Below are 12,410 nucleotides of genomic sequence, written 5' to 3'. Positions count from 1 at the left end.
TAAGCAATTACTCCCCATCCAAGACCTTAACACTATGACAGTCCCAAAATATGTTTGGAAAGTTAAAAATCACCGACCATAATTCAATTGTGCTTACACATAGCTGAGATCTCCTTACATATTCACTTGCGAATTTCCAATTGACTATTGAGAGGACTATATTACACTCCCAGCAAAGTGATCATCCCTTTCTCAAAATTAGGTTCCATCCTTGTAAAGTCACTGGGCAGTCTCCCAGGAATTTCCTCGCTACATCCAGCCATAATGTGCTTCTGAACCAGAAGTACCACTCCTCCTCCTCGCTTGTTTCCCCCCTCACCCCGTCTGTTCTTTATATAGCATCTGCACCCCTGAAGATTAAGCGGCCAGTCCTGTTCATCCCTGAGCCACCTTTCTTTTATGGTTATGATATCCCCATCCTACATTCCCATCCATGCCCGATGTTCAACTGCCCCATCTGTCAGGCATCTTGCACTCAAGTAAATGCTGCTTTGCAGTCTTACCTCATTTATGCCAAACTGTTGCCTGACTTGACTCTTATAATGGTTCACCGTGTCTATTTTACCATCCTCAACCTTTTCCTTTTTCTCACTATTGTGTTGAGTCTCACCATCACCCTTACCAGTTTTAAGTCTTCAGGGTACCACGAGAAAGATTTCCTGCAAGAGTAGTGGTCCCTTTCCAATTCAAGTGAAACCTGTCCCTCTTATACATGTCATTTCTGTTGCTGAAGAGACCTCAATGATCGGAAAATGTGAATCCTAGCCCCTGCGACAGCTCCTCAGCCACGCATTTGTCTGCTCGGTCTTTTTTTATATTCCAACTCTCAATATTCCATTAGTTTTTAAACAAAGCCCAGCATTATGTTTGCCTTTGTTGCAGTTAAAATTAAAAGCTAGCTTTTCGTCATTCTGTGATGAGGATTCCCAAATCTGTTATGTAGATTTCAGAATTCAATCTCTATGTAAATAATATTCAGTTGCTCTACCGTTCCTGCTAAAATTCATAACTTCATTTATTATGGCATTTCTCATTTACTTCACCACGTTATATTAATATGCAAAGTTTATTGTTCCCTCTCTTTTCCAATCTATAGCCCATTGCAAACTGTTTTTCTTCATACCCACCAATTACCACCACTACAATTTTTGTGCTATTTGCCAACTTCTCTGCAGTACATTCACTTCACTCATCTAAGTCATTAAAATATTTTGTAAATATTTGTGTCCCCTGAAACGGATTTATGTGGTATTCACCAGCTACAGATTGACATCCTGTAAAGTAAAATTCGTAATCAAACACTCTTCTCTCCGTGGCAACACAATACCCCCGAAACCACAGGCTGTTATCTTGTTAAATAATCTTACGTGTGGTACCTTATCAAATGTCTTCAGAAAACAAAAAAATCACTATTCCCTCCGTATTCTCAAAGAATTCTAATACATTTATCAAGCGAGATTCCCCTTTTGTAAATCCATTCTCAGTCCTCTTGATCATGTCATGTACTTCTAAATGCTCTGGTGTTATGTGGTTTATTGTAGACGACGCAATCTTTCCAATAAATTATGTTAATTGGCCAATAATAGCCTCAGTCAGACTTTTTTGTGTCCATACTTTTTTTGAGTAAAGGTGTTACCTTGTCACTTTGCCAATCCAGTAATACTTTTCTGAAAGCTAATGCTTATTGGAAAGTTACAACTAGTGCATCCAACACAGATTTTTTCTTATTTATTTTGCTATCTTGGATTGCACCTTTTTCGTTCCAATGCATTTTGCGGTAAATACTCCTGTAAATTTCTCTGACGTTTTCTTTGTAGTGAAAGTCATTGTATTGCATTGCTCGCCATTTCTTTTGCCCTTCATTATTTCGTAATTATAGAATGTTCTTTGCCTGCTACTTTCAAGGCAGATGCAGACTATTTATTCATCTTTTCTGTCATTTCGTGGTTCCCAGTCACGAATTCCCAGCTTCATTCAATATGGTCCTATATTCACATTGGCTTTTCTCTTCAGTTCTTTATATTTAAGGATGCTCTTGCTGTCCACTTTAATATCAGCTGTAGTTACGCTTTCGATGTTTACCTTCTCCCTCCTTATTAATCTTTACATAGAACATAGGACATTACAGCGCAGTACAGGCCCTTCGGCCCTCGATGTTGCGCCGCCCTGTCATACTAATCTGAAGCCCATCACACCTACACTATTACATGAACGTCCATTTGCCTGTCCAATTTGCTCGCTTATTGATATTTCTGTAAACATTCCGAATGTCCTGATCACCGAAAATATTTCCCACATTTATGTTTTCCTTTTAATCCAATTTGTTGCTATTTGCAACTTTTCTACATAATCATAATACACTCGTCCCCTTCCTAGATTTTATCCTTCTCACTTGAATTATATCATTACTGTGAGCGTTGAACTGTTTTTTCTAAATGGTTTACCATTGTTCTTCACAGGTTTTTGCTGCTAAACCCGTTTCCTGGTCCACTCCAGCAAGCTCCATCCTCATCCGGTTACAATTTACACTTATATATGCTGAGCACGTTTGTTTCGGATAACAGATTCTCCCTCTCCAAATGAATGCTCAAACTTTGCTGTTCCGAGGCAATCTTTCAGTCTGTCACCATGTATAAAATCTGACTCATTGCACATTACCAGATTCAATACATCAAGATGCCGGGTTGAACCACGGCATACTGTTTCAGGAATCTATCTGAATTTTTCTTTGTGACTACTTTTGCTGATAGAGTCATAGGTATGTACAGCACAGAAACAGACAGTTCAGTCCAACCCGTCCATGTCGATCAGATATCCCAACCAAATCTAGTCCTACCTGCCGGTACCTGGATCATCCCCCCAAACGCTTCCTATTCATATGCCTATCCAGATGTCCTTTAAATGTTGCAATTTTACCAGCCTCCACCACTTCCTCTGACAGCTCATTCCATACACGTACCATCCTCTGCATGAAAAAAAATATCCCTTAGGTCGCCTTTATATCTTTCCCCTCTCACCATAAACTTATGCCTTCAAGTTCTGGACTCGCCCAACCCAGAGAAAATACTTTGTTTATTTAACCTATCTATACCCCTCATGATTTTGGAAACCTCAATAAGGTCACCCCTCATTGTTGTGGTTCTGTTCGCCGAGATGGAAGTATTTGTTGCAAACGTTTCGTTCCCTGGCTAGGCGAAATCATCAGTGCTTGGGAGCCTCCTGCGAAGCGCTTCTTTGATGTTTCCTCCGGTGTTTATAGTGGTCTGTCCCTGCCGCTTCCGCGGGTATCCGTTTTTGGCGAATACCTTGTATAGGTGTTCCTCTTCTTCTTTTTGCAGTCCTGATGTACTGCAGTATGTTGTGGCCCTTTTGAATAGTGTCCTGATGCAGCTTCGTTTGTGTGTGTTGGGGTGGTTACTTTCATAGTTTAGGACTTGGTCTGTGTGTGTGTGCGCAACTTCATCAGCAGATGCCTAAGAGAAAGACCACGGAACGAGGACATACCACAACCAAAAGGACTAGCCACACTACCATACATCAGGAGCATCTCGGAACTGACTGCCAGACTACTGCGACCCCTAGGACTCATAACGGCACACAAACCAACAGCCACGCTCAGACAACAACTCACCAGAACGAAGGACCCGATACCCAACATGAGCAAGACGAATGTAGTGTACAAAATACCATGCAAGGACTGCACTAAACACTATATAGGACAAACAGGAAGACAGCTAACAATCCGCATACATGAACATCAACTAGCCACGAAACGACACGACCAGCTATCCTGAGTAGGCACACACGCAGACAACAAGCAACATGAATTCGACTGGGACAACACTACTATCATAGGGCAAGCCAGACAGTGAACAGCCAGGGAATTCCTAGAGGCATGGCATTCATCCACAAACTCCATCAACAAACACATCGACCTGGACCCAATATAGCAACCACTACAGCGGACAGCTGAAACTGACAACCGGAAGCGGCAGGGACAGACCACTATTAACACCGGAGGAAACATCAAAGAAGCGCTTCGCAGGAGGCTCCCAAGCACTGATGATGTCGCCTAGCCAGGGGACGAAACGTTTGCAACAAAAACTTCCTGCTAGGCGAACAGAACCACAACAACGATGACCCGAGCTACAAATCTTCGCACAAACTTTGGTCACCCCTCAGCCTCCGATGCTCCAAGGCAAACTGCCCCACCCTATTCAACCTTTCAAATCCTCCAACTCTGGCAGCATCCTTTTAAATCTTTTCTAACCCCTTTCAAGTTTCACAGCATCATTCCGATGGAAAGGAGACCAGAATTGCACACAATATTCCAACAGTGGCCTAACCAATGCCCTGTACAGCCGCAACATGACCTCCCAACTCCTGTACTTAATGCACTGACCAATAAAGGAAAGCATACCAAACGCCTTCTTCGCTCTCCTATCTACCTGCGACTCCATTTTCAAGGAGCTATTAACCAGCACTCCAAGGTCTCCTTGTTCAGCAACACTCCCCAGGACCTTACCATTAAGTGTAAAAGTCTTTCTGTCTGTCTGTCAATTGATGTGAGGATTAATTAGCCAGTGATGAATACACTGCCTTTCTTTCCATGCTTCATTATCTTCTGATCTCTGTCATGCTTTCTTCATAATTCCATGATTCTAACATTTATTCCAGCAACGTTGTCTTTCCCATGGTATTTCTGTCCTTCACCTACATGGATTCTATATCGACTAATGATAAAGCCTATGACTCAGTAATACTTAAAAATGCCTGCTTTCCGTCATGTCTTTCAAAAACATCTAATACCGCTTTGTGGAATGGTTGTGACATGACTAAGAAACCCGGCAATTAAGTTTCAATTGTACCAACAGTGTGTCACAACAGGCCTGAATATGTTGACAGGAGAAGCGACTATCAGTCCTCACTTCCATCTCCTGGAGAAGCACTGACATTACACTGATGGTGAAAATGTCAACAATACGTGTCTGATATCAATCTATTGAGCAAGCAAGTGCACGCTTAATCTAGCCCATCACCTTAAACTGGCAGCTGTAGCATTATGAAACAACTCATTGAACGTGGATAAGACTAATTAGCATCAAATCAAGGTCTACTTTTTAGCGAAATGTCTCCATTCCTTGTAATGTAGGTTTGTTCATCTCTTTTAAGGATACCAGCTCTGACAAATTGGTGTCTTTATGGGTAGAGTGAAAAAAAACAAGGGTAAAAAATATAAGTGGGTGTCACATGCACACCCCCAAACAGCAGGAGTGATGTTGGGAATGGCACTAAACAGGAAATTGCAGATGCATGAGATAAGGGTATTTTGGTGATCATGCATGATGTTAACTGCACATCGACTGGACTAATCAATGTAGTTACAATGGTGGAGAGGAGGAATTTCTGGGTTGCATGTGGAATGGTTTCCTTGACCAATACGTGTGGAAACCAACTAGAAAGCAGGCCATCTTACACTGGATGCTGTGTAATGAGAAGTTAATCATTGCTAATCTAACTGTAGCAGATCCCTTGGGGACGAGCAACCAGGACACACTAGAACTTTTTAATCAAAATGGAGAGGGAGATCGTTGATGCGGAGACTCGGTTGCTGAATCTTTAAATTTACATTAAAAGGGTAGTAGATTTACGGGGTATCTTATAGAAATGTAAACGACCATGAGAGGCATGCACTCAGTAGTTTCCCAGCGTTGGGTAATCCAGGACGAGAAGGAATCAGTCTAACTTTAGAATGGAAATAATAAATGGGAACCTGAGGGCCAACTATTATACACTAAGACTGTTAAGCATATGGAATGAGCTGCCAATGGAAGTGGTTGAGGGAGAAACATTAACCATATTTGAAAGGTATTTGGACAAATACATGCACAGGAATGGTTCAGAAGGATAAAGGGCCAAGTGCAGTGAAATAAGATTATCGTGGAAGGATAATTTGTTTGGCATGGATCAGTTTGGGCAATGCCCTGTCTCTGTGATGTGCAACTCTAACACTCTCGGACACAAATCATATACCAGAAATGTTGGAGAATGCAACTTTTACTGAGTGGGAGAACTGAGGCTGATCAACATTAGTAAAGAAATATTGCTTTGGAAATTGCGGGGATGGATGGTGGATCAACCCCCAGAGCCTGATAATCTACGTCCAAGTGGTTCCAGCAGTAGAGAGTGCATTCCCTGTCAGGATTGTAAACATTCCGATACAGTCCCTGCAGACTGGAGAGCAGCTGATATCACTCGAATATTCAAAATTGGAGACATTGTCTTTGTTTTCTCTATAATGCTGTAATTTCCTGCTGTTGTTCGGAGTTCTACTGAGCCTCTCTTCGGACGGAGTGTGCATCGTGCAATAAACTGATTAATGCTCAAGGTCTGCCTGCAGTGATTTTCTACAGCAGCGTGTGTGTTTAATTATGCAACTGCATATACATTTCTGTGTCTATTGCCATGGAAGCACATCATATTGCCTTGAAACCAGTTTGGTTGTCAGAGGTCACCAGCATGCTCTCCTCGTTGGAAGATCCTGAAGTGCATTTCAGGTAATGTGCTTTCATGCAATGTCGCTTTACTGCTTGATGAAGAGACGGTATATGAGCCTTCATTGTGAGAGGTTGAGTCCAGGAGCAGGGATGTGTTGTCGCCTTGGTGAGGCCACACCTAGAATATTGTGTGCAGTTTTGGTCTCCTTTTCTGAGGAATGTGTTATCTATCCTGTCCACTCCTGTTTATATTTTATAAATCTCTATGAGATTCCTTCCTCATCCGTCTGAACTCTGGAGGAAACAATCCTAACGCAGTTAATCTCTCCTCATACGTCAGCCCCACCATCCCCGGAAACAGCCTGGTAAACCTTCACTGCACTCCCTCAAGAGCGAGACCATATTATTCTTAATCATTCTTGAAGCGGATCCTTTGCCTTACTGTAGAAATCTCACCATGCAAAAAGTAAATTCACAAGTCATATGCATCCATTCCGTACTCATGCCCAGACACACTTGTTTGATGATTTAGGGACTCTGCATTTGAGAGGACGCAGAATGTGAGAATTTGTCATGTCACCTCCTAACCTCAGCACAGCAACTGGGATACTCTCGTCCACATCTCAATTAAACCCAACATGTCTTTCACTCCTCACTCTTCACCTTCCAGGATTGTATTATTCCTTGCAAGCACATCTGTGCTTCTCGGTTGTCCTGACTGAAATAAAGAGGATTGTTGCGACAAGATCTGCTGTTGGAATTGCTGAGGGAACTCAGCAGGGGCGGCAGTACCTGAGGGAGGAAACGGAATTCTCATAAAATTTTGTAGAAAGTTTGAAACGGTATCTCTGATTCTCTCTCTACAGATGCTGCCAGACCGGGTGATTTTTTTTTCCTGCAGTTTCTGCTTTTGCGTTTAGCTGAATGTCTATTCCATTGACCGGAATGATACACCCAGACACACCTTGTACCGATATTTAAATCTTTCAAAAACGTAGGTAATTGAATTCAAACAAATGCACAACGATGCACTTCCCTCAGCTCGGCAGACAGAGCAGCTCAATAAAGCAGCCGTGTAACATGGTTCGAGCGGTATAGTTGAGTGATTGCACCGATGAACGAGAAATCCTGCTTCTTATTGCGGTTTCGAATCCTGCTGCCGATGGCTGAAGGCAGCGCAAGAGGGAGTTTGGTTCGTATCTCTCTGGGATTCCAATCCCGGCGGGGGAAACACTTCTTTCAGGTCAGAAGTGGTGTCAATCTCCAATACACTCACTGAACAGCTCGGATTCACACTTGCATTGCCAACGTTGCTTTATCTCGTGTGTTTCCAAATTCCTGGCGAGAGCTTTCTCGCTGAATTTGGTCAATGCCTCGACTGGAATAGACCATGATTAAATGTATGAAAGTACATTTCATTGGGGTGGAACCGAAACCCGCATAGTGACTGCGAATAAAACAGTGGAAACTTCCAGCACAGGAGGAAGAGATCCTGAAGCAGACACGTCAGGGCAAATATCTTTCCTTTGTCAGTGAAAGGCACTGCTTCCAAAAGGGGAGCCATCGAAGTGAAGAAGTGAATGTGATTATCTCTGCTGATTGTTCACAAGCTGTGGAGCCCATCTAAGCGCGTTGGGCCAGTGGCGAAAAGGACAACGCGTCTGACTTTGGATCAGAAGATTGTAGGTTCGAATCCTACCCGGCTCGCTCGCCGTTCTCTGGCTTGTGCATTCATTTCCGTTTGCGCGGAGGTGCAGGGGTTGGATTCGTACGTTGGCTGCTCGGATTCCTCACGGTCGGAGCTGTCGCTGCTCTCACTTTCCTGCACAGCGCCGCATTTTTAATGGGGCCAGAAAAATGTGTGTTTGTGTGTTGTTTTTATGGCTAACGCAAATGACTGTGGACGTTGGGAATCTGAAACAATAACAGGAAATGCTGAGGAAACTCAGCAGGTGTGTCAGTAACTGTGGGAGAAAACGGAATTCTCGTAAAATGCTGGCGAAATTCTGAACCGATGTCTCTCGTTCACTCTGTACAGATGCTGCCAGACTTGCTGAATTTTTCCTGCTACTTATGATTTGGTTTTTATCTGAATGTATATTCCATCTATCAGGATGATACACACATTGCTGTGGTTCTGTTCGCCGAGCTGGAAGTTTTTGTCGCAAACATTTCGTCCCCTGTCTAGGTGACATCCTTAGTGCTTGGGAGCCTCCTGTGAAGCGCTTCTGTGCTGTTTCCTCCGACATTTATAGTGGCCTGTCCCTGCCGCTTCCGGTTGTGAGTTTCAGCTGTCCGCTGTAGTGGCCGGTATATTGGGTCCAGGTCTATGTGTTTGTTGATGGAGTTTGTTGATGAGTGCCATGCTTCTAGGAATTCCCTGGCTGCTCTTTGTTTCGCTGACCCTATAAAAGGTCGTGTTGTCCCAGTCGATTTCATGTTGCTTGTCGTCTGCGTGTGTGGCTACTGGGGATAGCTTCGTTTCGTGGCTAGTTGATGTTCGTGCATGCGGATCGTTAGCTGTCTTCCTGTTTGTCCTATATAGTGTTTTGTGCAGTCCTTGCATTGGGATTTTGTACACTGTATTAGTTTTGCTCATGCTGAGTATCGGGTCCTTCGTTCTGGTGAGTTGTTGTCTGAGTGTGGCTGTTGGTTTGTGTGCTGTTATAAGTCCTATGGTCGCAGTAGTCTGGCTGTCAGTTCAGAGATGTTCTTGATGTTCTTGGTAGTGTGGCTAGTCCTTTGAGTTGCGGCATGTCCTCGTTCTGTTGTCTTTCCCTTAGGCATCTGTTGATGAAATTGCGAGGATATCCATTTTTGGCGAATACCTTGTATAGGTGTTCCTCTTCCTCTTTTTGCAGTTCTGGTGTGCTGCAGTGTGTTGTGGCCCTTTTGAATAGTGTCTTGATGCAACTTCGTTTGTGTATATTGTGGTGGTTGCTTTCATAGTTCAGGACTTGGTCTCTGTGTGTGGCTTTCCTGTGTACCTTAGTGGTGAATTCTCCGTTTGGTGTTCTCTGTCCCCTCACGTCTAGGAATGGGAGTTGGTTGTTCTTTTCTTCCTCTCTCGTGAATCGGATTCCTGTGAGTGTGCAGTTGATGATCCGGTGCGTTTTCTCTATTTCCTTGTTTTAATGATTACAAAGGTGTCATCAACGTATCTGACCCAGAGTTTGGGTTGAATTTGTGGTAAGACTGTTCTAACCTTTGCATTACTGCTTCTGCTATGAGTCCCGAGATCGGTGAGCCCATGGGGTTCCGTTGATTTGTTCGTATATCTGGTTGTTGAATATGAAGTGTGTTGTGAGGCACAAGTCCAGTAGTTTAAGTATGCCGTCTTTGTTGATGGGTTCAACGTCCTGTTGTCTGTTCTGTCTGTTCAGCAGGTTGGCTATTGTTTCTTTGGCTTGGGCTTTGTCAATAGAGGTAAAAAGTGCCTTTACATCGAATGAGACCATGGTTTCTTCCTTGTCTATGTGTATATTTCTGATGATGTTCAAGAATTCCTGTGTTGATTGTACAGAGTGTCTGGATCCGCTGATCAGGTGTTTCAGTTTCTGCTGTAGTTCTTTAGCCAGTTTGTGTGATGGTGTCCCAGGTCGTGATACTATGGGTCTGAGTGGAATGTCTGGTTTGTGCACTTTAGGTAGTCCATAGAATCTGGGGGTGTTGTTGCTTTCGGGTTTCATTCTTTGTAGGTCCGACCTGGTTATCTGTCCGTTTTTTTGTAGGTTCCTCAGTGTGTTGTTTATCCTATTGGTGAGTTGTGGGGTGGGGTCAAACTCCCTCTTTTGGTAGGTGTTGGTGTCTGCAAGTAGGTGTTGTGCATTTTGGATGTACTCTGCTTAGTCCAGGATGACCGTCTTTCTGCTTTTGTCTGCTGGTAGTATGATTATGTTCTTATCGTTTCTTAGTGATTTTAGTGCTTCCCTCTCCTTGGTGTTGAGGTTATGTGTTTGTCTTTTCCTTGTTATCAGGGGTACGATACTTTGTCTCACTGTTTGTTGTGTCTCATCTGTCAGTCCATTGTTCCTGAGTGTGCATTCTAGTGCTGCTAGGAAGTCTGCTGTCTTGGCGTCCCTGTGGTTGTAGTTGAGTCCCTTGGCCAGTATTGTTCTTTCCGTGTCTGTGAGCTGTCTGTGGGAGAGGTTTTTAACTCAGGTGTGTGTTGTGGTGTCCTCTTTGTTGTGTGTTAGTTTGGCCATTTTTTCTTTTAGTGCCGTTTTTTGCGGTGTGTAGTCCTGATCTGTCCTATGGTGACAGCCTGTTCTATCGTCCGGGTCCATTCCTGATCAGAGATCACACACTTGCAACAAGTTGACACAGCGACCCATTAACACAATAAGCAATCACCATGCAGATCTGAACGGAATAACCCCCATCTACTTCGCAGGTGCATTAACCAACTAAATCACAGCACCAGGACGTGTGCAGCTTCACTTACCGATATGTGCAGTCCTGTAACCAAATGGTCACTAACTCCGAAATGTGTTTTCTGTATCAATGTTGCTCAGTGAGAATTGCAATCAACCGACACTTTTGCAAAAACAGTTCACAGCTGAACATTCTTCACTGAAAATGAATGAAAAAAAGACAATCTCCTTTTGCATTGGCTTCAACATGATTCTTTCGATCTGTCTAAACTGACAGGGTAAAGAGGATGTGTTCAACCTCTTGGCCTCCCTTAATCATATTAATACACACTCAGGGAACCTCACACCAAGAGGAACAGGGTCATTGAGGTGAATTGGCCAGGTATGGTGTTTGAGTCAGTGTAAACAGTGTACAGTGAAGGCTGACCCATCAACACCGACACTGAGCCTTGTACCACCAGCTCCACCTCACATCCTGCCTCATGCCTCCCAGTCAACTTTGCTGCTGTCATAAACCTGGTCCCTTTTTTGCCAAAAGTTGTTCCTTCCCTCAAGCACACCCTGTCCTTGATTTTTTTTCAGATGGATACTAAAGCAATTCAGGCTTACGATGAGACTGGTTTAGTACAAAGATGAAAAGGGTCTGAGAAGCCTTTTGTTTATATATAAACAGATGAGACTTCAGGCCAAAGTGGTCATGTCTGTGGAAGTGGTGAGCTCTCGCTGAGCAGTTCAGTGAGTCTAGGACTGGTTGGAAGTTCAACAGTGAGCTGTGTGGAAACTCTCTCTGCTGCCCTTCTAACCTCAACCTGGAAGCATTTGACCTGTTTTTGTACTCTATTTTAAAGGGGGTTTGCTTATTGGGACTGTTGTGTATATTCGGAACTGCACACTTAGGTCAAAGTTGGATAGACTGAGTTCTGTAGGGGTTCCTAATTGTGTTGTTCGTGTTTCATTGTGTAATTTTGTGAATAATTTTATTCTCTGATTTAAACCTGTTAGTCAACTACGCTAACTTAATCTGGGTAATTGTAACTGTACATTTACCGATACAAATTGCAAAGTTATGTGTTGGGCTGCCTGCTTAAGAACGTTTTGAGCGGTCTGGCCTCGTCCATAACACGGTTCACTTTTATTTCACTTCCCTGCTCCACTTCGCAACTTATTTCCGGCAGATTGCAGGTGTCCAAATAGACCCTATCACTATTAGAAACGCATTACTGGGACATCGCTGTCACTCAATGCGACAGGACTCACCGCCCATCCCTAATTACCCCAGAGATGCAGGTAATGCCTTACTTTCCCGAACACTTGAATTCCTCAGCGGGGTTGTGCAGCCATGATACCACTCGGGAGGGAGGTACAGGATTTAGAACCAGCGACACTGAAGGGACATAGACACATTTCCAACTCAGAGAGGTGAGATGATTGGAAGGGGATTTCCGGTGATAGGTTCCCACTGTATCTGCTGCCAGTGTCCTTCGAGATTCCAGGCCAGGTGTTAGAATTGGCGGTAGGTGAGCACTTTGTGGACAGTGAC

The 12,410-nt window shown here is 43.6% G+C and overlaps 1 non-coding gene across 1 annotated transcript; it reads left to right on the top strand.

Annotated features, from left to right (window-relative positions):
* Nucleotides 1–8,131: 8,131 nt before the first annotated feature.
* On the top strand, nt 8,132–8,204 carry trnaq-uug (transfer RNA glutamine (anticodon UUG)). The gene has a single exon. It is a non-coding gene; the product is annotated as a tRNA-Gln (tRNA).
* The last annotated feature ends 4,206 nt before the right edge of the window (nt 8,205–12,410 follow it).

This window comes from Chiloscyllium plagiosum, unplaced genomic scaffold (assembly GCF_037043375.1).
Source record: "Chiloscyllium plagiosum isolate Xiang-an unplaced genomic scaffold, Cpla_swu_hap1 HiC_scaffold_45, whole genome shotgun sequence".
In the NCBI taxonomy this organism is placed as follows: domain Eukaryota; kingdom Metazoa; phylum Chordata; class Chondrichthyes; order Orectolobiformes; family Hemiscylliidae; genus Chiloscyllium; species Chiloscyllium plagiosum.
The sequence above is the reverse complement of the archived record's forward strand: the minus strand, read 5'-3'. Positions and strand labels throughout refer to the sequence as shown.